Below are 24,906 nucleotides of genomic sequence, written 5' to 3'. Positions count from 1 at the left end.
GTAAGTTAAAAATAAAATAAAACGAAGGACTAATGTTCTGGGGCATTGGACTTGTCTCATGTGGTATTAGGGGTGTGACTTACACAGATGTGTGCATTTCAATACTGTATATAAATTATACCCCTAAAAATACCTATTAGAAAAAAAAACAAAAACAAGTGAGGAATGAAAATTCTGGAAGCATACTAGAAGCTCTGAGCAAGTGGATGGGAATTACCAAGCTACAATTCTACCTTGGGGACATCTGAGTGAACATTCATCTGCATAGGACCCAGCCCTCAATGGAAGCCTTGCATTTCTGTCTGACACTCTTACCTCCATAGGAAATAAAGCCTTAGGCTCTGCTGTGATAAAGGCAGGCCATTACCCAGCAGTGTGGAATGGGGAAGAGTTCTCAAGATCTAACTGCTTCTTAAACATCTTTTACCCAGACCTCCTTATTTCAGCGTGATGTCCCCTCACTTCAACTCCTGTGTTACTACTACAGAGTTCTTGAACCTTTTGAGAATCCTGCAATGTAAATTGGGTTTTTCCCTGGCTTCTTCACTACCACTCTCTATCTTCCAAAATAATGTTCTTGCCTCTTGTTTTCCCAGCCCCAGAAAGTTTGTATCTTTTTTAGAAAAATAAATCTCTTTATTGTATTTTTGTAGGCTTTCAAGAGGAAGCCTTGAAAGATGTGTGTATTAAAGTTAGATGTGTGTATTAAATCAGCTATTTGAACTCAGGGGTCAGGAAATCAGAAATGTATTTTTTTAACTCTCCAGCTTCTACAGGACAGGAAAGGCCTCAATAAGGAGTTTGGAGTAGATGCTAAAAGCAACTCACCAAAGCCACTCACCAATAGTCCACCCCTTTGACCACACAACGTTTACACATACTTTTCTATTCCTACTTTAATTTCTAAACAATAATAGCAAGCCAAACATGGTTTCACTGAACAAAATGGAAAGATCCTTTGTGCAAAGGAAATCTTGCTAGTGAATTGTCTGCATATGAACACTAAGTGGTATAAGTAAAGATTAGAAATAGTCTTGCTTCAGTTCATGTCAGGTTTTCAGGATGAATGGATTTGTGTTAGTTCATTTTCCAATAACTAAGTTATGAAATGCTCCTGTTCTTCGAAATATTTAATATTAGAATTTCAGAGAAGTGATTCTGGTTGTGCATCTGTCTGAAGGGAAGATTATAAAGTCTCCTTCCTTGAGAGTCCCCCTCTTCTCTCTGTGTAATGTTCATTAACCAGTTCAGGAACAATCTCTCCTGGATGTCCTGTAACCTAAGAACTAAATTATCTCTAATTATGTGTTTGTTAGGAAAATATGGGTGCCAGCTGTAGCCTTACTCTATGCATCGAGTCATGAGGCCACAATGGGTATTTATTTATTTATTTATTTATTTTAAAGATTTTATTTATTTATTCATGAGATACACACACAGAGAGAGGCAGAGACACAGGCAGAGGGAGAAGCAGGCTCCATGCAGGGAGCCTGATGTGGGACTTGATCCCGGGACTCCAAGATCACACCCTGGGGCCAAAGGCACGGGCTAAACCACTGAGCCACCCAGGGATTCCTTCACAGTGGGTATTTATAATTTCCTTCCTTTGTACCAGCAGTTCAGCTGTTTGGAGTTCATTTTGTCTGTTAATTCAGTTAGTGGTAGGGCTAGACATTTCAGACTGCCAACAAAAAATTTTTAAATGTGTCCTCCCTTATCCTTTGTTATTTTCTTTTTTTTTTAAATTTATTTTTATTTTTATTTATTTATGATAGTCACAGAGAGAGAGAGAGAGGCAGAGACATAGACAGAGGGAGAAGCAGGCTCCATGCACCGGGAGCCCGATGTGGGATTCGACCCGGGGTCTCCAGGATCGCGCAGGGCGCCAAACCGCTGCGCCACCCAGGGATCCCTATCCTTTGTTATTTTCAAAATGCAAATCTCCAGCCTCTGGCTTTGCAGGAATAGTGTTGATATTATTGATTCCTGTGAAGAGAAAAAAACAAACAGGTCATGTGTTGTATTTTATTGTGTAGATGAGAGCCCTGGGTGAAAATCACAGCTTGACAGCCTGAGCATCTTTAAAAAGTTAGGCAAAATTGACTCATTTGCCAATGGAAGGAAGATGGACATGTCTTGGACTAAAGACTAGATAATGGTAAGGTTGCTGCTATTTGTCATCCAAATTGTGAAGTTTCACCTTGTGTTCAGGGAAATCACCAGTTTCAATCCAGAGATGGTCAGCAGGGATAATGACAAGCAGAATTAAGGTGGTCCTCAAAAAGCACTTAGGAAAGGGTAATAAAATTTGTTTTGGCGTCTTTCTACCTCTCTCATCAGCCTCAGCCTTCCCTGCTCTCCCCTGGCCTGTATTGAATTTGTAACCAATCTCTGCTAAAACATTAACTGTTTATAACGTGTCTTCTGTTAAAAGATTGCTATAACACCTTCAAGAGATATTTGCATTTCAATAGAGTATTCCTCAAAATGGAAAACATTTCAGAATTAAAAAGAACTTTACAGATAGAATAGTAGATGATGGGATTAATCTATACCACACCCATTTGATTTTTTTTTCCCCAGAGAGAACCCAGGAAATGGGGGGGGGGGGGAAGAAAGAAAGAGAATATTTATTTATTTATTTATTTATTCATTCATTCATTCATTCATTCATGAGAGAGAGAGAGGCAGAGACACAGGCAGAGGGAGAAGCAGGCTCCATGCAGGGAGCCCAATGTGGGACTGGATTCCGGGACTCGATCCCGGGACTCCAGGATCACGCCCTGGGCCAAAGGCAGGCACTAAACCGCTGAGCCACCCAGGGATCCCCGAGAATCTTAAAAAAAAAAAATGATTGATTGATTGATTTGGAGGGAAGGTAGGAAGAGGGGCAGAGGAAGAGGGAAAGAGAAACTAAGCAGATTCTGTGCTCCGTTTAGAGCCTGGAGCGGGGCTCAATTTCATGGTCCCGAGATATCAACCTGAGCTGAAACCAAGAGTCAGCCGCCCAACCAACTGTGCCACCAAGTTGCCCAGAGGGAGAGAATCTTAAGCAGGCCCCATGCCTGGTGTGAAGCTCGATGTGGGGCTCAATCTTATAACCTTGAGATTATGACCTGAGCTGAAATCAAGAGTCGGAGGCTTAATCAACTGAGCCACCCAGATAGATGCCCCATACCAACTTGATTTTGACAGAGTAGTTCCCACTAGCTTATACAACCATTCCACTGAATTGATCTGTACTATAGATTATAATTAGTGATGGGGAAAGATTATATGCACATCTCCTGACATCTGGCCCACATTCAGACTCTATTGTCATTGAGCTGAAAGGTGGCTTTATTAATTTATAGTTCTATTATTATCAAGCTCAGAATATGTGGGTAGTAGTTAACTTGGATGTTTAAGACATAGTGCTCTAGTATGTCAGTGGTGGACAGTTGGAATAAAGGCAGGCAAGGCAAGGGGACCCCTGCCCTAAGAGGAAACCACCCTTAAAAGGATTTTACACCACCCTGGAAGAAGTTCTCTACCCTTTCCCACATGATAGATGACAAAAACCTGATTGGATGACAGATGCAAGGAGGGTTAATCAGATTAAAACAGCCCTCCAACAAGCTCATAAAAACTCCTAGACTTAAAACCTCCAGTAACAACCCTCTCAGGTCTCCTCCCTCTTCAGGAGCTTTGGACTATCACTTTGCTATCGCTCAATAAACCTTGCTTTGCTGTACACCACTCTGCATTTGAAACGGCATGGCCAGGAGCTATGGGTGCTTAGGGGGAGAAGAAATCCTGTAACATCAACGCAGGTTATATATCAGACCATCCAACCATCCTCCAAATTCATATCTGGTCACTAGGAAAATTGGCTCAGGAACCAATGGTAGTGTTCCTTGGTTCCTTTTACCTAGCAATTTAAAAACACTTTTTGGTGCTGTTTTCACATTGGGAGACTCTTCAGCAAGGTTGAGTTGAGAAACCAGTGTATTTTAGGTGTTATCAGGAGAGCAGGAATTCCTGTCCCCTTCAGGGTCCTTCTATCTGGACCAAGATTCAAACTGACATGAGATAGATTAACAGGAGAAAATAAAATTTAGCAGTGTACATACAGGGAATCCACACAGAGGTGGATATTCTAAAGACAGGCATGCAAAGTGAGGTAAGCATGTCATCCTGAACTGAGGAGGAGTAGGGATCTAGGACTCAGAGGAAAGGAATGCAATTAACAGGACGATGAAAAAGAGTAAATATTTGGTAAACAAATGTTTGCTGGGCCATCCAGAAACAATAGGACTTAGAGAGAACTTGGATCAAATAGGCCTTGCTAGATTCCTCCCTGTATACCACACCTACTTCATATCATAATGTAGTTACTTATGATGATAACTTTCTTCCTGGAGCAAGTCCTCTATCGAAATTTTAGGCAGTTGATGGGGAGATAAAGAGCTTTTACTAAAATCTGCTAAGCTTTTATTGCTTTTTAACTCAAAGTAGTCTTCAGGCCAAAGTGGCCCACCTTGGGGCAGCTTGCCATTGGCCCCAACAGTACAAAGTGGACTGCATTAACATTGTGAATTTTCCAGGGAAAAATAGGCAAATATTGAGTAATGTCCTAGACTCCAGGGCCCTGGAAATCCAACATTCCCTTGAAATGTTGGATTACTTTAGATTTGCTTGGGAAGGAGATGGGCAAAACCTTTGGTGCTCCTTGGGAAAACTAAAATATACACAGACGTTGGTCAAATCAAAGGATACCTCACAGACAGAGCAGGGACTGGGCTCAGGTCCCCTCAATCCTGACCCTAACATCCAGCATTATTGGGCTGCCTCCATAAAGAAAAAAGAAAAAACTCAAACTCTCTGCCTTTTAAGTAGCATACCTTGTAGGAATGCGAAGGGAGGATGCTTACTGAAAGGAAGATGCTTACTACACAGACTGGTGAAGACTGGACCAAACCAGTCTGTGCCAAGATGGACCCCAGGGCTTACCTTTCCAGGTTCCCCTCATTATAAAACTAAAAATTACACCCAAGGGTGGAGATTTAACATGTTAATTAGATATGCGACACATGAAGAAGCATGAACTTTAAGTATGCAGGTGCTAATAAATTCCTGCCTTTCCAGGCTTAGACCTGCCCTTTCCCACCTAAGTTTCTTTTAAAAACTCTCTCCCACCTCTAGACCTCTACTCGGGGAGTCAGCCTGAGGATGCTTTCCTTTGTGCTGTCTTCCTTGTGCTGAGTATAAGCCCTGATAAAGTCTTGCCCAGAACGCCCACTGGGCCTCTTGTCAATTGCTATTGATTGGAGAGCCCAAGGACCCAGTTGAGTAACACCTCAGCCCTTGCCCTTAGATCAGTATCTACTAATTTGGAATTTGTGATTTTTTTACTTCTCCTTTGTGCTATCCATGAGAATAATTCTTAAACAATTGAAAGGAGAAGTTAAAAAAAAAAAAAAAAAGAAGTTTTCAGAAGGAAATAATGAAACTGTTTTAGAGAATGAACTTTCTTCATAGAAACAATTGATATGCTAATCAAAACGAATGCCACTTAGCTGTTTAACAGTCCTCCAAGGTCCTTCCCTTGAAATGTTTTATTAGCCTTAAATATTATTATTCTAAGTGCCCAGAATTAATCATGTCACACTGCTATGGCTGTGTTTATTTTTATTTTATTTTTTTAAAGATTTTATTTATGTATTTATTCATGAGAGACACCGAGAGAGGCAGAGACACAGGAAGAAGAAGAAGCAGGCTCCTTGCAGGAAGCCCGACATGGGACTCTATCCCGGGTCTCCAGGATCACACCCAGAGCTGAAGGCAAACGCTCAACCAATGAGCCATCCAGGCATCCCTAGGGCTGTGTTTATAATTCATACCTGCCCGCTGTCCCCCCCCCCCCCACAACCAGTTCAAAAAGCGAGATTATACCAAGAGCTAAGGAATGGACCATGTGCTACAGAGCCCATACTGCAGAAAACCTTGATCCTTTCCCAGGAAGAAAGGGGCTGGTGGCAAGCACTAAAAAGCTATCAGTAGGAAGGAAGCAAATGATTTGGGTAAAGTATTTAGATAGTCTGTCAAATAACAAACCAGAGGAAATGGTGGGGTGGGTCAGGAAAAAGGTTAGTTGAAAGACCTTCAAAGTAGATGTAAACAGCCTAATAGGAATGAGTGTGCTTGTGGGTTTGGGTTGCAGGAGCTAGATGTCCATTGAATGTGAGAAAATGGACAGTTTAAGAATTTTATTCCCCCACCCCCAGTTTAAGAATTTTAAAGACCAGGGAAATCCATGCTTTTGAAAGCATTTGGCCATTTTGTAATCTTTAAACCTTGCAGAGAAGGTTGTACCTAGAGAAACAGAACACAGGAATGTGGAGCAAGTTTACTCTGAAACTGGCCATTAGAATGGAGGCATATTAACATGAGCCTCGTGCAACATAGGATGGGAACCCTGCTTTACTGATGGAGATCCTGTCTATTATCTTGATCTAAAAAAGTATTGACTTGCAATTTTTTAAAAAAGTATTTGCTTTGTTCAACTTGAAAGTATACCTGTTGGCACCTTTAAATAGAGGTTTCATTAAAAGAGGTAAAGTCTAGAGTCTGAGGGCCCAGGGCCACTTCAGGGGGATCAGGGAGCCTTCCTTGGCTGGGCAGGCAGACGCTCAGGCTGAGGAATTTTAAAAATTAGGGATTACGTTTACAGGATTACGTTATTTAAAATATAAATAGCTCAATATACGGAAATAAGGTTTTAAAATTTAAAAAAAAAAGAGGCAAAGTCAAAACAAAAACCATTGTAATTGCTATATCTAGGTGCATGCTTTGCTCGAAGCAAATGTGCAAGTTGGTATTTGGTATCAGGCCCTGTGCCAAGGAGGTGAGGCAGCAGAGAGACTGAGGGAAACCAGGACACTTGATTGTTAAAATGTTTACTCAAGAAATAAATATAATAAATAAATCAGGGGAAAGAGAGACAGAAAAGGGTTCCTTCTGTTTTTCCTCACTGTCCAGGTCCAGGAGTCACCACTCATTTCTGTTATGGAAACAACTATTGGTAATACTAGAAATTAACTAAGTTATGTTCATGACATTTAAAACATATTTAAAATGTCTGATTTTCCATTTGGGATGCTTTCTTTTGGCCCTGACATTTTATTAATACCAATCTGTTTGCTTGTTCATAAATGTCTCTCCCTTACTGTACTGGAAAATCCGGAGGGGATAAATTTGTATCCTCACAACCCTCAAGATGCTTTGCTTCCCCCCCCCCCCATTTTTTTGTAAATCAGCCACAGATATCTCTGAACAGTGCTCTGATGTTGCCAGTCCTGGAGGCATTGTTTTAGCATTAGAAATTGCTGGAAGGTAGCCAATGTCCCAATGAACAAAAATAAGTCATCATCTGAAATGACCACTTAGACATTATTCTTGATACTCTTGAACTTTTGAACCATTTACAAGGAATGATAATGAAAATGCAAAGGGAACCAAATTTTCAGGGGAGTGTGCCACAGTGAAGATGGAAAGAAGGCCTTCTTTGTTTATTGCCCCATCACCCTTGCTTATGACATCTGCTAACAGTTGCCAGAAATCTGGAAATCAGCCACCCCATGCTTTTGGAAAGCAGTCTATTAACACCACTGTCTCTAGAACATCAATGAAATAATTGCATTTCAAAAACAACCCAGGAATAAATACAATCATGTACTCTTTCACTGCTTGAATCATTTTCAACTTGGAAATAGAGATAATGAATGCTCATAGAGGAATTACACCCAGTGTTCTGAAATGGTGTAAATCAGATGCACAAATCTGAAGGGTTTGAATGGGTTTCAGAACCTCCAGCCGATGATCCTGGAGGAAGCCAGGGCCATATGGAAGCCCAAAGACAATTTTATCAGGTAAATAGAATTGGTAGAGGAGTTAATTATAGCAGTAAATATTGCTCAAAGCACTGACTCATAGGAACCATGCTGGATGGTACTTCATGTCTCTTACCCATCCAGCAAACATGGCTGTGTGACTCTTTCATTAAGAATGATAATAATTTGATTTCCTCCCTCTGTAGCTAGAGTGACTATTGAAACTGCAATATTTGGAGGAGAACTGATAAAGTAAACAAGCCTTTTCAATATTTCCTTTTTAATTTCCCTTGGCTGCAAAGCTCCTTGCTCCCAAATACCATCACCTAATTATTTTAGTAAGAGCCTCACAGTTACTTCAAGTTTGATCCCTTCAGCCTTGCTGTTCCTTTGATGCCTTATGAGTCATCTGAGAGCACTATTCTCATGTCACTCCCCCAACAAGAAACTATAGAACCACTGCCTGTTGCAGTGGTTTTCAAAGTATGGTCCCCGAACCAGCAGTATCCATATCACGTGGACCTCCCTAGAAATGCAAATTCGTTGTCTTCATCTTAGACTTACTGAATGAGGAATTCTGAAGATGAAAAAGGTGGGCCCCAGCATTCTGTAGTTTAATAAGCCCTTTAAGTAATTCTGATTCGCACTAAGGGTTGAGAACCAGTGGCCTGTTGGATCAAGTGGAATCTCATTTTCTATCTGTTCCAGTCATCTATTCTGGTTTATTAATTCAGTTCTCCTTCTATTTAGTAAGCACCTATTCTGCATTAGAGATTTACATTTGCTCTCTGCCTAACTTGAAACCTAACTTCTCTTTTTTTTTTTTTTTTAAGATTTTATTTATTTATTCATAGAGACACACACAGAGAGAGAGAGAGGCAGAGACACAGGCAGAGGGAGAAGCAGGCTCCATGCAGGGAGCCCGATGTGGGACTCGATCCCAGGTCTCCAGGATCATGCCCCAGGCTGCAGGCAACCCTAAGCCGCTGCGCCACTGGGGCTGCCCGAAACCTAACTTCTCAAACTTAGTATTACACAGCTGAGGGGTTCAGAACAGATCTCCCCAAAATGTGCCACTTTGGCAAGTGGACTGTTGTGTTTTTTTTTTTAATTTTTATTTATTTATTCATGAGAGATACAGAGAGAGGCAGAGACATAGCAGAGGGAGAAGCAGGCTCCTCACAGGGATCCCGATGTGGGACTCGATCCCTGAACTAGGATCTTGCCCTGAGCCAAAGGCAGACACTCAACCGCTGAGCCACCTAGGTATCCCTTGGCAGGTGGACTGTTTTGAACTGAAGGCAATCAAGACACTGCAGGCTCAAGAGAAATTTTGCTTCTCTCTTAATTACCTGAAAGAACCTAAATTGGGTGTCTTTTCCAGAATCAGAGCTATTACCAGAAATAAATTTTATCTGATTGATCCATTTGTATGGCAGGACAAATACCTAATTACCAAACATCTGCTATTTTTTTATTGCCTGTGTGTGAATAGCCCTCCTACCCTTTGAAGCCCCAGGCCCCTATCCTGTTCCTTAGGTCATCATGGCATATATACTTCATTTTGCCATTGTTTTTGAACCTCTCATGCATGTGCGGTTTCCATATATATGAAATTAAGTTAGTTTTTCTGTTAATCTTTCTCATGTCAATTTAATCCTTAGACCAGCCAGAAGAATCTTTGAAGGCTAGAGGAAAAAGTTTCCTCCCCAAGAAGTCTGTTTTTTATTTATTTGCAGTATCAAGGAATAAGTTGTTTCATGTATATGAAAGAAAATCCCATATGACCAAGACATATTCTTTTATATGCCAAAATGTTAAAAACTGATAAATATTTTTACATGAAATACTCCTGTATGAATTAACTTTTGCTGGGTAATAAATTATTCCCTCTTTTAGAGGCTTAAAACAACAAACATTTATGATCTTATAGATTCCTGTAAATCAGGAATCTGGGTGGAGCTTAGCTGAATGCCTTGATCTCAAAGTCTCTCATAAGGTTCCATTTAAGGTGTCAGTAGGGCTGTTGACTTCCATGTTCACTCATGGGTTATTGGCAGGACTCAGTTCCTTGTTGGTCTGAGGGCCTCAGTTCCTTACTGGATGTTGGCCAGAGACCTCCCTCAGTTCCTTACTCCTTGCTACAAGCAGCTCACAACATGACAACAAGCTTCTCTCAGAACAAGGGAGAACAAGAGTGGGCAAGCAAGAAGCCACAGTTCTTCTGTAACCTAATTTTGGATATGATATCCCATCATCTTTGCTGTATTCCATTAATTAGAAGCAAGACACTAGGTCCATCTGGCTCATTCTTAAAGTACCTGGATTCTTCCCTAAGTGTCTATACCAAATCCTGCGCTTGTAAGTTTTTTTACTAGAAAATATGATTTTGAATTCTCTGCCATCAATTCCTTATTTTTTAAAACTCCCAAAGGGACTATATTGTAGCAGGTCTGTGGACTTGCATTTGAGAAACACCAATCTAGAGCTATGGTTCTTTAAACTTTAGTGTCTATAAGAATTACCTAGGAATCTGTTAAAAATGCATATTCCCAGCATTCCACCCAAGAAAATCTGGTTCAGAAGGACTGGGTGGTGAACTGATGGCTTCTTGAGCACCACTTCACATCTTCACATTTTCCTCCAGCCACTGCCATGGAGACCAGTTCTGTGACGTCCACAGTTTCATGCAGGTGTGACATTTATGGCACCGCACACTAGGCCTGGGTATCTGTACCTCTCACTTTCTATCCCAGAGTTTCTCTAAATGCCAGGGTGAGGGATACCCAGAGGGACCACTCATCATTTACCCACACCATTTTACTTGATGTACCCTCATATATTCATCATAGCTGATTTTTCATTTGGACAATGAATTTTTATAAACATTTTAGCAGATTTTATACACATATTTAGATTGTTAAAATTCAGATGGTAAGGGACACTCACAATTGTGGAACCCTCTGATAATCCCAGGGACTTCTGCATACTTGTATCCCCTTAGATTTTGTTTTCTTGCTCTTCTCCTCAAACATGATCCCTTAGCTATTATTTTAATCATTGGTTTTATTTGTTTATAAGTCTTCCTAAACCTGGTGTGGAAGGAAGGAAATAGAAAATCACTTCAGATACATGGAGTGCTTGCATATTTATTCAAACTAAGCCCTGGAGTTGATATTACAGGTGGACTTAACTAGAGCAAATAATAAAAGTAGAACCTAATCAAACACATTCCTGAGAGGTAGAGTTTGGAGAAGGGAATTGGAGATCATTGTATGCCAAATAGTTTTTGCTATCTAAGAATATTTGTGTAAAAATTTTCTTTTAGTAATGATTTTCCTGGTAAATGTTTGTTTCACAGATATTCAGAATCATATTTCTGAATGAAGGTTGGTATATCCCTCTGATAGAGACACCTCGTTCTTTAACCAATATTTCTCTGAACTCTGCTCTTTTATTAACATAATCCTAATTTTATATAGGGTAGCCATGTGCCCCACTGAAAAATTTAGGGGTGGTCCAGTTTCTGCTAATAAGTGAGATTTGCTAGCTGAAGCTTTTGGGAAAACTTTAAAAGGAGGCAAAGTAAGTTGGCAGTTACATTTTATCCTTTGACCTGAAACATTGTATGGTGTTGCAGGAGGGGTTTCCATCTGCCATCTTGTAACTGTGAAACAGTCAGCATGAGGAAGAAAGTCTATGATGGGGGTGCCTGGGTGGCTCAGTTGGTTAAGTGTCTGCCTTTGGCTAGGGGCATGATCCCTGCATTGAGCCTGCATTGGGCTTCCTGCTCAGTAGAGTCTGCTTCTTCTTCTGCCCCTTCCTTTTGCCCCCCCTTGCTCATGCTCTCTCTCATTCTCTCTCAAATAAATAAAATCTTGAAAAAGAAAAAAAAGAAGAAAGAAAGAAAGCCTATGGTGAAGATGGCTGAGAGTGGCCTGGCCTGAAAGCACTATGGTGCCATACTAGCTTTGGAGCAGCTGGATTTGGACTTCCTGATTCATGAGAAAAGTAAACTACTATTTGGTTGTTCTGTTACATGGAGCCAAAACTATTTCCTAATATAATCCCCTAAATCCTTTTGAGATTTTCTGAAGATTCTCTTTCAGATTTCCTACAGTGAAAGTACTTCTTTCTATTTTTAAAGAGTACAAATTTATCTTCAAATATATCTTATATTAAATTATTTCAGTAAGAAAATAATTTATTATAAAAATGACCTCATATTTTATAATTTTCAAGCAGAATCAAACCTTAGAGATCACCTAGTTACTGAATATTCTATCACTACCTGAAAAAAAGTGTATTGTTTGTAAGCTTATTTGCTTGTTTATTACATGTCTGCCTTATTGAATAGAGCACCACAAGGAAAAGGACATTGTTGTGTTCTTCACTGTATCATCGTCACATGAAACAATGCCTGCCACACAATATGTATATGATAAATGTTTAATCAGTGAATAAATGTAGTTATTTAAATTCATGTAATGAGGAAATGGAATCTCAGAGACAACATTGTTTTTCCAGTACCACAAATCTATTCAACCATTTGTGACCTATAAAAATAGTTATTTCATATGGTTCAATCTAAAAAGGGCAGAATGGAGATAAGACCTGAGGTCTTCTAATTGTAGACCCAGTGCTCTTTTCTTTGCAATATACTGATTACTGGTTATGATTCAGGTTGCAAAATTATTCTTTATTCAAAAAATAGCTTGCCATGTATTATCGCTTATACTCTTCTATATTTAAAATAGTCTAATAAAAGTATCATTATACTCAACTTGCCAGGAAAACAGAGGAAAGGAAATTAAAATTACTTGAGAAAGAGTTAAGTACTTAATATGTGTCATTACACTTAATTCTCACAGAAGTCCCATTTCACAGATGATAAAACTGAGTGTCAGTTAAGCTAAGTTGGTTTGCCTGGAGTTTCCCAGTTACTAGATGTTGAAGTGGATCTGAGGCTGGGCCTGTGCCCTTCCTACCAGACAAATGCTGTTTTACTGATTATAATCTATAAAGCCCTTGATAAATGTAAAGTATTAAATTACCTCCATCGTCCATTTAATTGACCTCATCAACCTCAGAGACATAGTGATACTTCTATCTAATAAAGAACATTTCTATTATTACCTTTAAAATGGATCCACATTTTTAATTGCAGACACATGCTTTTAGTTAGACAATTCTCAATTAGAACATGAAACACTATAAGGCAGGACATTTGACATTTTTTCCTCTTATTCTTGTTCATGCATCTAATCTACAATTTCTTGACCACATAAAATTTGTACAGTCTATATACTTGGGTTAGTTATCTAGTGGTTTAGAAAAAAAGAGAAGTGTGAATTCAGAAAGACAGCTGCTCCTAAATGGAATGATATCAGACAGTCTCAAAATAAGCTTGGCCCAAGATTGCTTATTCTCCTATGAATTGGTTGGTACTTGAAACTTCCTCACTTTGCAATGATTATATTAAATCACCTCTCTATTTCTGTAAGATTAGGCTATCAGTGGTTTTAAATCTATTTGTAGAAATCATGCCTCTTCTTCAAATGGAATCTTATGTGGAACATTAATATGTAAATCAGGTAAGAAAAAAAAAAACTGGTGAGGACTGAAATGGGAGCCTAGAGGCACAGGAGCTGGGCACCAGTTTGGGCCTGGAGAGGAGGCTGCTGATGCCCTCTGCAGACTCCTCACATCAGACCATCTCTAAGGTCCCTTGCAAGTTGAAAATTCTATGAACCAATGGCTCCATTGGGTATGTGTTGGTTATCTTATTGCCATGAAAACCAGTTGTATTCAACAAGGGGAAAATAACAGTAACTGTCTTTCTCTGGGAACATCTGGTCTGGAAATTAGAACATTTTAGTTCTAATCCCAACTCTGCCACTATTTAGGTCTGTTACCTTGGATGCAATGAAATGCAGGAAAAAATGAAATGAGGATAAAACATTCCCTATCTACTTTATTTTTAAATACATTTTCTTGGGTAGAGAATTCCCTTTGACAAGAATAAAATTAGAACGATTGTAAAGTATTATCTTCAAGAAGATGTATGACAAAAGGTGTGGTTGACTTTTCAAAGTCACAAACAGTAACTACCCCTGTTAGTAATTTTAATAAAATTAAAAGCTTTAAATAGAAGCTTTTCTATTTTCTGTTTCTATTTTCTACTTTCTGTCTGGGTATAGGGGCAGGTATTCATTTTCATTTTTGCATAGTTATAAAATTTTTTCCAGGAGAAAGTGGGAAAATTCCTTTGTTAAAAAAAAAAAAAAAACCCGTTTGGAGCTATTAAAAATAAAAGTATTATGAGAAAAAAAAACCCTAGTTTTTACGAGGTTGATATGTTTTATCAAACTAATACATGATGCTTATTAAAATATATAAACAAAGAATAAATTCCACCATTTGAACCTATCACAAATGACATTTGTTGAAGATTTTTTTTTTAAGATGTTATTTATTTATTCAGGAGAGACACACAGAGAGAGGTAGAGACATAAGTAGAGGGAGAAACAGGCTCCCTTGAGTGAGCCTGATGTGTGGCTTGATCCCAGGATACTGGGATCATGACTCGAGCCAAAGGCAGACACTCAACCACTGAGCCACCCAGGTGCCCCTGTTGAAGGTCTTTCAAGACATTCAATATGCAACTAAGATATAGACAAGAAAATAGTAGGTAGGTAGATAAATAAATATTAGGTTGAATGACAAGGAGATCAGCAAACAAAAATGGGAATCATACTCTACATGCTAGTTTAAAACAAAAAGTAGTAACTTTATACTTTCATTTAGTGAAGGTAAAGGAAATTGAAGTGAAATTGCACAAATTGCTGAACTTTAGATAAATGTTTCTTCACTATGAAAGTTATTAGTTCCTAATTTTTTAAGATTTATTTATTTGAGAGAGAGAGAGATATCATGGACTGGGGGAGAGGAGAGGAGGGAAAGAGAGAAACTTAAGCAGACACATCCCAATTGAGCATGGAGCTCGATGCACGGGTTGATCTCAGGACCCTGAAATCATGACCTGAACTAAAATAAAGAGTCAGACACTTCAACTAATCCACCCAGGCACAACCCCCCAACCCCGAGTTCTTTTAAAAAATTTATGAAAATCACTAAGAGGTCGAAATCATTATGTAAAAGATTTTTTTAAAAATTCAACTTTAGGGCAGCCTGGGTGGCTCAGCGGTTTAGCGCTGTCTTCAGCCTAGGGTGTGATCCTGGAGACCCAGGATTGAGTTCCATGTCAGGCTCCCTGCATGGAGCCTGCTTTCTCCCTCTGCCTATATCTGTCCCCCCGCCCTTTGTGTCTCATGAATAAATAAAATCTTAAAATATTCAACTTTAGATTATATCTATAGATCCCTTGTGATGCAAGAGGAGAAAATCAGCACATTTCTTTAATTTTATTATAATTATTAACAGAGGTAGTTACTGTTTGTGACTTTGAAAAGTCAACAACCACACCTTTTGTCATACATCTTGAAGACAATACAATCATTCTAATTTTATTTTTGTCAAAGGGAATTTTCAACCCCACAAGAAAATGTCTTCAAAAATAAAGTAGGTAGGGAATGTTTTAACCTCATTTCATTTCACTTCAATCTTCTACCATACTTTTGTTTTTTTGTGTTATCATTTGCTTTCTATCTGGTAGCCATTATTCCCATAGTTATTTATTTATTTATTTATTTATTTATTTATTTATTTATTTAATATTTTATTTATTTATTCATGAGAGACACACACACAGAGAGAGGCAGAGACACAGGCAGAGGGAGAAGCAGGCTCCATGAAGGGAGCCCGATGTGGGACTTAATCCCGGGACTCCAGGATCATGCTCTGGGCCAAAGGCAGGTGCTAAACTGCTGAGCCACCCAGGGATCCCCTCCCATAGTTCTTTAATCTTAGTTTTGTATTTAAGTGAATTAAATTTTCATCATTAATTCTTTTACAGTGTCTTCCATATTCCCTATTTGTATATTATTTTGATTTAACTTTTGTTCGCTGAGTTTCATCATTTAATTTTCTTCCCAAAGTTGAGAAGTCCTGTTTCTTAACTTTATATCTGAAGACAGCTGCCTGGCATAATCATTTAGCGTTAAGTTTGGCTTAATATAAAGAATCTTTCTCCCCCACCATACATACACATGAGAGATTTTAACATGGAAGTTTATTACTTTTTCACATAATAGAAGTCCAGAGCAGGCATGATGTCTACATGAATTCATCAGGGACCCACACTCTTTCCAGCTCACTGTTGTACCATTTCTTAAAGAATGGTCCTGCCCTCATGGTCCAAAAAGGCTGCTTCCGTGTCAGCCATCATATCCATATTTCAGTCAGCAAAGTGAAGGAATGAATCAAGAAGAATAGAGCCGGGCAGCCCCAGTGGTGCGGCGGTTTAGTGCCGCCTACAGCCCAGGGTGTGATCCTGGAGACCCGGGATAGAGTCTCACATCAGGCTCCCTGCATGGAGCCTGTTCTTCGCCTGCCTGTGTCTCTGCCTCATTCTCTCTCTCTCTCTCTCTCGAATAAATAAATAAAATCTTAAAAAAAAAAAAAAGGATAGAGCCCTACCCTCAAGGAGACTTCATTGAAGTGACACACAACATTTCTGTTTATATTTCATTAGAAAAACATCAGTTACATGGCCATGGGATATATAGCCATTTAGGTGATTTTAATTGTCTGACTCAAAATCAGGGTTCTTTGTGTTAAGAAGGAAAAAAATAAATGTGGAGAAATAACCAGCACCTTTTACCTGCTGCACCTGGATGTGTAGTTTGGGGTCACACTTTCATTTTCTCATAACTGTGTAGTCAGTCATACACTGTATTCAAGCATTTGAATATCACTGCAGAGATTTCTGAAGTCGACCTAATTCTTTCTTCCTTTTAAGTTGCCTGCCTTTTCTCTTCGGATTCTCATATAATTAGTTCTATATACTTGAACATTAGTCTCTACAGGTATATATATCTTGGGTTCATCTTACTATAACATTTTTCCCCAAATATTGATGTATCTTTTTGATCTGCAGATTAAATATTTATTGAGGAAACATGTCTTCCATTATATCTTTAAATATCATTTCAATCACATCCAAGAGTTGAATCTTCTTTGTATACCTTCTCTGTATCATTTTTATATTTGTGTTCTTTTATTCTCTCTATCCTGTTCCTCATGTTTTGACATGCTTTAATCATACTTTATCCCTACTTTTCATTGTTTCTTTTTTTTTAATTTTTTAAAATTATTTATGATAGTAACACAGAGAAAGAGAGAGGCAGAGACACAGGCAGAGGGAGAAGCAGGCTCCATGCACCGGGAGCCCGACGTGGGACTCGATCCGGGGTCTCCAGGATCGCGCCCTGGGCCAAAGGCAGGCGCCAAACCACTGTGCCACCCAGGGATCCCCTTTTCATTGTTTCTAATGTAGCATTCACTTCAGAGATGTTTTTATTTTCTCTTTACTTTGTCTACCAATTTGCTTTATCTTCTAATGTATCTTTTTCAACCATAGTAGTGTTCTTTGAGATCTATATTTAGTTATGCTTAATACATTTTGTTCTTATGATAATTTATGTGTTTATTTGATCAGTTACTTTCTATGGGTTTTTTTTAGAGATTTATTTATTTGAGAGAGAGTGAGAATGAGTGGGGGAGGGAGGGCAGAAGGTGAGGGAGACAAGCCTAATGTGGGGTTCTGTCTCACAAACCTGAGATCATGACCTGAGCAGAAATCAAGAATCAGACGCTTAACCACTTGAGCCACCCAGGTGCCCCTGAGTAGTTATTTTTAAATAACATAATAAACCCCTGAAAATCCAACATGAAAACTAGTTCCTTGACAATAATCTATATCTGTTTTCCTCACTGCATCCCAATGCCTTCTGCATCCAAAGTAAGCATCTTGTATCCTATTTTTATCATTCCTTTAATTTCTATTTATATTCTGCTACTGTATCAATACATATTACTTAAAACCATCAACAAAACAAAAGGCTACCTATTGAATGGAAGGAAATGTTTGCAAATGATATCACCAATAAAGGGATAATATACAAAATATATAAAGAATTCACAGAGCTCAATATAAAAAAAAATAATCCTATTAAAAAGTGGGCAGTGGGGGATCCCTGGGTGGCTCAGAGGTTTGGCGCCTGCCTTTGACCCAGGGTGTGATCCTGGAGATCCAGGATTGAGTCCCACGTCGGGCTCCCTGCATGGAGCCTGCTTCTCCCTCTGCCTGTGTCTCTGCCTCTCTCTCTCTGTGTCTCTCATAAATAAATAAATAAATAAATAAATAATTTTTAAAAATAAAAAATAAAAAAGTGGGCAGTGAAACTGAATAGACATTTCACCAAAAAGACATCCAGATGGCCAACAGACACATGAAAAGATGCTCAACATCACTCGTCATCAGGAAACTGCAAATCCAAACCACAGTGAGATATCTCACACCTGTCAAAATGGCCAGGAAGAAAAAGATAAGAAATAACAAGTGTCAGTGAAGATATGGAGGAAAAAGGAACCCTGTGCACTATGCAAACAGATATAGCCACTGTGAAAACAGTATGGAAAAATAAAAAATAGAAACTACCATTCAATCCAGCAATTCCACTTATGGGTAATTCCACTTCTAGGTATTCATATAAAGAGAACAAAAACGCTAATTTGAAAAGACATATGAACCTGTATGTTCAATGTAGCATTATTTACAGTAGTCAACATGTAGAAGCAACCTAAGTGTTTATCCATAGATGAGTGGATAAAGATGTGGTGTATACACACACACACAATGGAATATTACTTAGCCATAAGTAAAAATGAAATCTTGCCATTTGCAACAACCTTGCCATTTGCAAGGTCCTCAGGATGGACCTAGAGGATATTAGGCTAAGTGAAGTAAGTTGGACAGAGAAGGACAAATACTGTACGATTTCATTTATATGTGGGATCTAAAAAACAAAACAGAAACAGACTCTTAGATACAGAGAACAATCTGGTGGTTGCCAGAGGGGAGAAGAATGGACGAAATAGGAAGAGGATATTAAAAGGTGTGAATTTCCAGTCCTAAAATAAGTAAGACAAGTGGATACAATGCACAGCATAGGGAATATAGTTAATAATATTGTAACAACTTTGTATGGTGACAGATGGTAGCTAGATTTATTGTGGTGATCACTTTGTAATATATATAAATGTTGAATCACTGTGTTGTACACCTGAAACAATAATATTGTCTGTTGACTAGATTTCAATTGAAAAACAAAAACAAGGCAACCCCGGTGGCTCAGTGGTTTAGTGCCACCTTCGGTCCAGGGCATGATCCTGGAGACCCGGGGTCGAGTCCCAGGTTGGGCTCCCTGCATGGAGCCTGCTTCTCCCTCTGCCTGTGTCTCTGCCTCTCTCTCTGTGTGTGTGTGACTATCATAAATAAATAAAAATTTTAAAAAAAATTTTAAGGGATCCCTGGGTGGCGCAGTGGTTTGGCGCCTGCCTTTGGCTCAGGGCGCGATCCTGGAGATCCGGGATCGAATCCCATATCGGGCTCTCGGTGCATGGAGCCTGCTTCTCCCTCTGCCTGTGTCTCTGCCTCTCTCTCTCTCTGTGAATATCATAAATAAATAAATTAAAAAAAAAAAAGAAAAAAAAATTTTAAGAGGATTATATATGTGATTATATGTATGATTACACATGTAATTACATTTATTCTTTATGTTGATTGTTTTTTAATTTATCTTATTTTAAGATTTTATTTATTTATTCATGAGAGACACAGAGAGAGAGAGGCAGGCTCCATGCAGGGAGCCCGATGTGGGACTCGATCCCAGGACTCCAGGATCATGCCCCGGGCCAAAGGCAGACGCTCAACCACTGAGCCACCCAGGCATCTCTGTTTTTTACTTTATTAATGATATTATGCTGATTGTAAGAGATTAACTTTTTAATTTATATTATGTTGCTATTTTTTATCTATAGTATAGTGTGTTCATCTGTTTTGGCTCCCATATAATATTCCGTGGCATGACTATATTACAATTTATCTGCTTTCCTGTTTATGGACATTTTAATTATTTCTAGGTTATTGTTTTATGAACAATATTCCTTTTTTTTTTAAAGATTTTATTTATATATTCATGACAGGCAGAGACACAGGCAAAGAGAGAAGCAGGCTCTACACAGGGAGCCCGATGTGGGACTCGATCCTGGGTCCCCAGGATCATATCCCGGGCCGAAGCCGGCACCAAACCACTGGGCCATCGGGGCTGCCCTGTGAACAATATTCCAATAAACATTCTTCCACATGTATTTTGTTATATAGGTCCATGAGTTTCTTGAGATTAATGTGTAGGAGTGATATTGAGTTATAGAGTATGTACAAAATAGAATTCATTATGTTACCCTCTAAAGCAGCCTCCTCTCTACCTCCCTATTTCTGTTTAGTAACCTCCCAATCACCAGCAATTTTGACTCCCCGGTCCTCCTTTGTTCTCTGTATCTAGGTAGTTGCCATGCCTAGAAAACTCTTGTCTGCTCATGATATTTCCCATCTCTCCTATTCAGATCTCTTTAATTCTCCCCTTTACTCCCTATTCCTAAACGTCATGGTCAGTCAATTCCAATCATATCACTTCCCTATTCACCATCCTTCAGTGGGTCCCTATTGTCTATATAATTAAGTGGACCCATAATCCAGCAAAGTCCTCCACAATAAGACTCCAGTCTGCTTTTTCAGATTTAATGTTGCTCTCTTTTGGTAACAGAGAATGTTAGAGTTGCAAGGGACCTTAGAGATGATCTGGTCCAACCCACTTACCTATAGATGAGGAAACAGAGGCCCAGAGAGGAAAAAGGATTTTTATTAAGGTCACATACATGCTCCATTTGAACAATCTTATGACTATTGTAGGCACTCCAGGAAGAAGACAAAGAGAGGCTTGTGATCTTCTATCTTGAGTTAAGAACAATGGAGTGGAATAGTTGTAGATAGGGAGAAAGCATGATTATACCATGTCAAGAAAAATATTGAGGCTCTTGGACTGATAGAATAGAACCAGAAGGAATAGACCCTTGTGTTACTATGTTGACCACAACAATTGTCGCACTATGTTAAAATACAATTATTGTTTGAGACTGAAAAGGTGAAGCTGTGCTCTTGAAGGTAGTCCATCAATAGTGTCTCCACTCTATTCCCAAGTAAGGACAGCAAAAATTTTTAGGCATAAGTACTTGGGTTCTTGCTTCCTATTCCTCAAATATTTAAAGCTGAAGAGTGACATTTTACAGCCCACTTACTCATTGATTATATGTCCTGTATCCTCTCTTTGCCGAGGGTAATAATAGTACCTACCTCATAAAGTTAATGTGAGGACTGAATGAGATAATCTAGGGAAAGCAGTTAGCAAATGGAAAGCACTCAGCAAATACTATTTATTATTTCACAAGCAAGACTGACAGATATGGGTAGGAGGCCGTTGGCGAGAGAGAAAGATTTAATGAGATTTCAAGTTCAATGCTACTACTCAAACCTCCTATCCAGGGTCCCTCCATCTCCTCTTTGTGATTTCCTTTCTGAAACATATGCTTGTCAGGCCCAATTCCTACTGATGCCTTGTGGAATAGAACAGGTCTTGAGCACTTTGGAATTGAGCTAATGTTAGAGTGATTCAAAATTTAGAATGAATATAAATAAATATACATAAAATCTATGTCTTTTAAATAAATATCTATATGTATCTATGTCTTTTAATTTTTTGTTTTTGTTTTTGTTTTCCTTTTGGCCTCCCTTAGTAATTAATGAAGCCTGTGCATTCCATGCTAGGGTGACCCAAGAAAAGATCCTTTTTGTTTATTCACCTTGAGTCAGAGTGCTTAAAAGGCAGCAGCAGAGCATGCTAATGGAAGAGAACTCCCTTTACTTTGAAGATAAAGGTGAAAGTCACGGAGAGAGCCATCCTACTACTCCTTGGAGCTTTGCTGTCTCTCTTGGAGAGCATCCTTCCAGTGCAAAAACCTAGATAGAATTCCAGACACGTTCTAACCAGAAAGAAAAGGTTGGCCTTTGGAACTGGAATGATTCATGATAAAAAGCAAGTAGGGAAGGTTACAGAGAAAGATGAAAGCAAGGGTTGTCATCTTTTAACTGTCAATCAGTTAAAATTAGTAAATATTTATTGTGAGTCCACTGTGTGCTAATCTAATGGTAGATATGATCCTTGCCCTCAAAGTCAAACATCCAGTGTGAAAAGGTAAATATGTACCTGAGTGGAATGGAAAAACAAGTTAAAAAAACAAGGCTTGTTGTAAAACAACATGCCAAATGAAGGGAACAGAGAGTGAATATAAGTATAACGAGAGAGAGCTCCCTGAGCTAAGGGCACTTCCATTATGAAGAAGGAAGGATTTTAGCTAGTTATTTTTTAAAAATGTAAACATTGGGTAGTAGAAAGGAAGAAGAAAGGGCCAGACTGGACATGAGGTATCAGGAGTATGTAAGGTATTTAAAAGGGGTAGTGAGAAGATCTTTCTGACTTACATCATGAGTTCCTTTAGGTGACTTGCCTGGATGGAGGACTTTGCCAGGGTGAGGAGCTCGACTTCATCCTGCACAACATGAGATACTCTTTAAAGTGTTTAAGATGGGGCGTCTGGGTGGCTTATTCAGTTAAGCATCTGCCTTTGGCTCAGGTAGTGATCCCAGGGTTCTGGGACCGAGCTGAGACCCATGTCAGGCTCCCTGCTCAGTGGGGAGCCTGCTTCTCGCTCTCCTGCTGCTGCTCCCCCTGTTTGTACACACACTCTCTGCCAAATAAATTTTTAAAAATCTTTAAAAAAAAACAAATAATAAAATCTCTGAGGCAGGCAGTGAAATAATGAGTAACTTTTGAGGATGACTAGACAGTAGGAAAATGGGTTAAGACACTTCTGTAGAAAAGCCTCAACATTTCACCGGTGCAGAGAGAAGTCTCTCTTTGGGAGACTTTTAAATGTGTCAAGTGTTTAGGAAATTCAGATTTTTTTTTATGCTAACTACTGACTTATGTCAAGGAGAAAGGAGAGAAAAGAGCAGGCAAAATTTTATCTAATGCAGAAGACTTATTTTGCTAGCATTTGCTTACATTGCTGACATTTTGGGGCCAACTGTGGCAGAGGCCACTTCCCTGGAGAAAAAGGTACACAGTTCTCAGTCTACAGATTGAATGTGGGAAAATAGACAACCTTCAATATTGGAAACAACTAACGTCCTCAAAGGACTTTGTGATATTTCTTCCTCTTTTAAAATAAGTTTCATTTAAAAACAAAAAAATCCCACTTGGCTAAAATCTCTCTTTATACTAATATGACCAGGACATTTCATATATAGAGAACTGGTTCCGTCTTTTTAGCTAGCAGTTTCTGTAGGCCAACTTGTGTCGGGATTTTTTTTTTTTTTTAATTAAGCACTTCATAGACCGTAGGCTCAGCTGATAGGGACACAGGCTGTTCACTCTCAAGGATCATAGTGTTTCCAAAATTGCTAACAGTGAGGGCGTATGCTAAGAATGCTGTTACACCAAACAGACCTAAAGGGCCAAGTATCTGCTCTTGGTCATGAGAGTCAGGTGACAGATGGATGTAGAACAAGTTCCAGGAAATAGGGGTGCTGAATTGAAAGCAAGATGGCTCCATTAAGCAAGATTTGGGATCCAAATGGAGGTCACTGAAAAGAGAAGCACAGAGAGCAGTACTCAGGTCTATTGGGACCTTGGTCCAGTGGTCTTTCCACCAAGCTTCATATACACCTATTATGATGTTTAGAGCCTTCTGCCACTCTTGCCCCTTCCATGGCCACCTGTGATTGCTTACCTGAGTAAGAAGCTTTGCGCTCACTCCCATACCAAACCTGCCTTGGCAAAGAGTGGTGTGGGGCAGATGTTGCTTCAGGAACAGACCTAAGTCACTGGACTCTGATTGTTTGATGTGGCATATCCTTGATTTGTTCTAACCTCTGCCAGCTGTTATCCATTAACCTACTTGTTCTCTTATTTTTCTGACATCTGATAGCTAAAGTCCTATTCTTATACCAGCTCAAGACTAGCTAAACCTTTGCTCCTTTGGTGTCCATCATCCTGAATTAACCGGCATTAATATGATTATTTACTTTTCATGTGGTTGCAGGTGGTTGTGTTAACAGACCAAGTACTTCCAGACAGAGCTCCCATCTAACTTGTTATATCAATTTCAACCAGCAACCAAGTTATGAGGCCTCATGGGACTTGATTCCCTTTGGGATAATAGTGCAGGCCTGGAGAGTTGAGATGTGGGAATCAGATCAGACCAGCAGAGGGAAAGTGTCAGTGGAGAATAGATGCAGCTACAGATACTAGGAGCAAGCAAGTTCAGCCTAGAAAGTATGTCCTGAGAGATGGGAGGTACTTCACGATTGGTGGGAACAGGAGGCATTCAGAAACTTAGATCCGTGGGCAGGCAGCTCAGGGAAGTCTGGAGCTGGTTAGCAGAGGCTCAGAGTTCAGGGGTGTGTGTTGGTGATGGCAGTCATTGCTTTGAAAGGGAAGGCAGAGCTTTGGTTCTGGAAGAACACGTGGTCTGAACTTGTTCGCTACTGTTTCCCAACCAGAGGATCAGTTATTGGCTCCCTTTCAAAAGCTTCAGTTCTGTCACTTTAGGGGACATCTTCCTTCTCTCAACCTTTTCATCTATCATCTCTGCCCTCTGCTACAACTTTTTTCCCTGTTTACTCCTTGAACTGACCATTGAATTTTTCTCTTGTCCCAGATGTCTAAATCAAGAGTAAGGAAGTGGGGATGGGGGGGTGGGGCACGAGGATAGCTCAGTTGGTTAAGCATCTGCCTTGGGCTGAGGTCACAGTCTTAGGGTTCTAGGACAGAGCCCCATGTTGGGTTCTACTCAATGGGGAGCCTGCTTCTCCCTCTCCCTCTCCCCCTGTGCTCTCTCTCAAATAAAGATATAAAATCTTAGGGGAAAAAAAGAGTAAGGAATGAATTGTTGC

General features: G+C 39.4%; 2 long non-coding RNA genes across 4 annotated transcripts in view; one reads left to right on the top strand and one right to left on the bottom strand.

The window, feature by feature from the left end:
• LOC129511524 (uncharacterized) overlaps positions 1–12,008 on the top strand; it is a 62,620-nt gene extending 50,612 nt beyond the window's left edge. For 2 of the 3 annotated variants that reach the window (XR_008664852.1, XR_008664853.1), the window contains 2 exons: positions 2,037–2,158; positions 11,759–12,008. This is a non-coding gene — a long non-coding RNA (uncharacterized LOC129511524). The remainder of the gene's footprint in view (positions 1–2,036; positions 2,159–11,758) is intronic. The other variant, XR_008664854.1, reaches the window with a different exon arrangement.
• LOC129511525 (uncharacterized) lies at positions 1,428–23,820 on the bottom strand. Its single transcript, XR_008664855.1, has 3 exons — positions 23,742–23,820; positions 22,432–22,499; positions 1,428–1,986 (listed from the first exon to the last, which is right to left on the bottom strand). It is a non-coding gene; the product is annotated as an uncharacterized LOC129511525 (long non-coding RNA).
• Positions 23,821–24,906: the final 1,086 nt, after the last annotated feature.

Source organism: Nyctereutes procyonoides, unplaced genomic scaffold (genome assembly GCF_905146905.1).
Source record: "Nyctereutes procyonoides isolate TBG_1078 unplaced genomic scaffold, NYPRO_anot_genome, whole genome shotgun sequence".
NCBI classification, from domain to species: domain Eukaryota; kingdom Metazoa; phylum Chordata; class Mammalia; order Carnivora; family Canidae; genus Nyctereutes; species Nyctereutes procyonoides.
The sequence above is the reverse complement of the archived record's forward strand: the minus strand, read 5'-3'. Positions and strand labels throughout refer to the sequence as shown.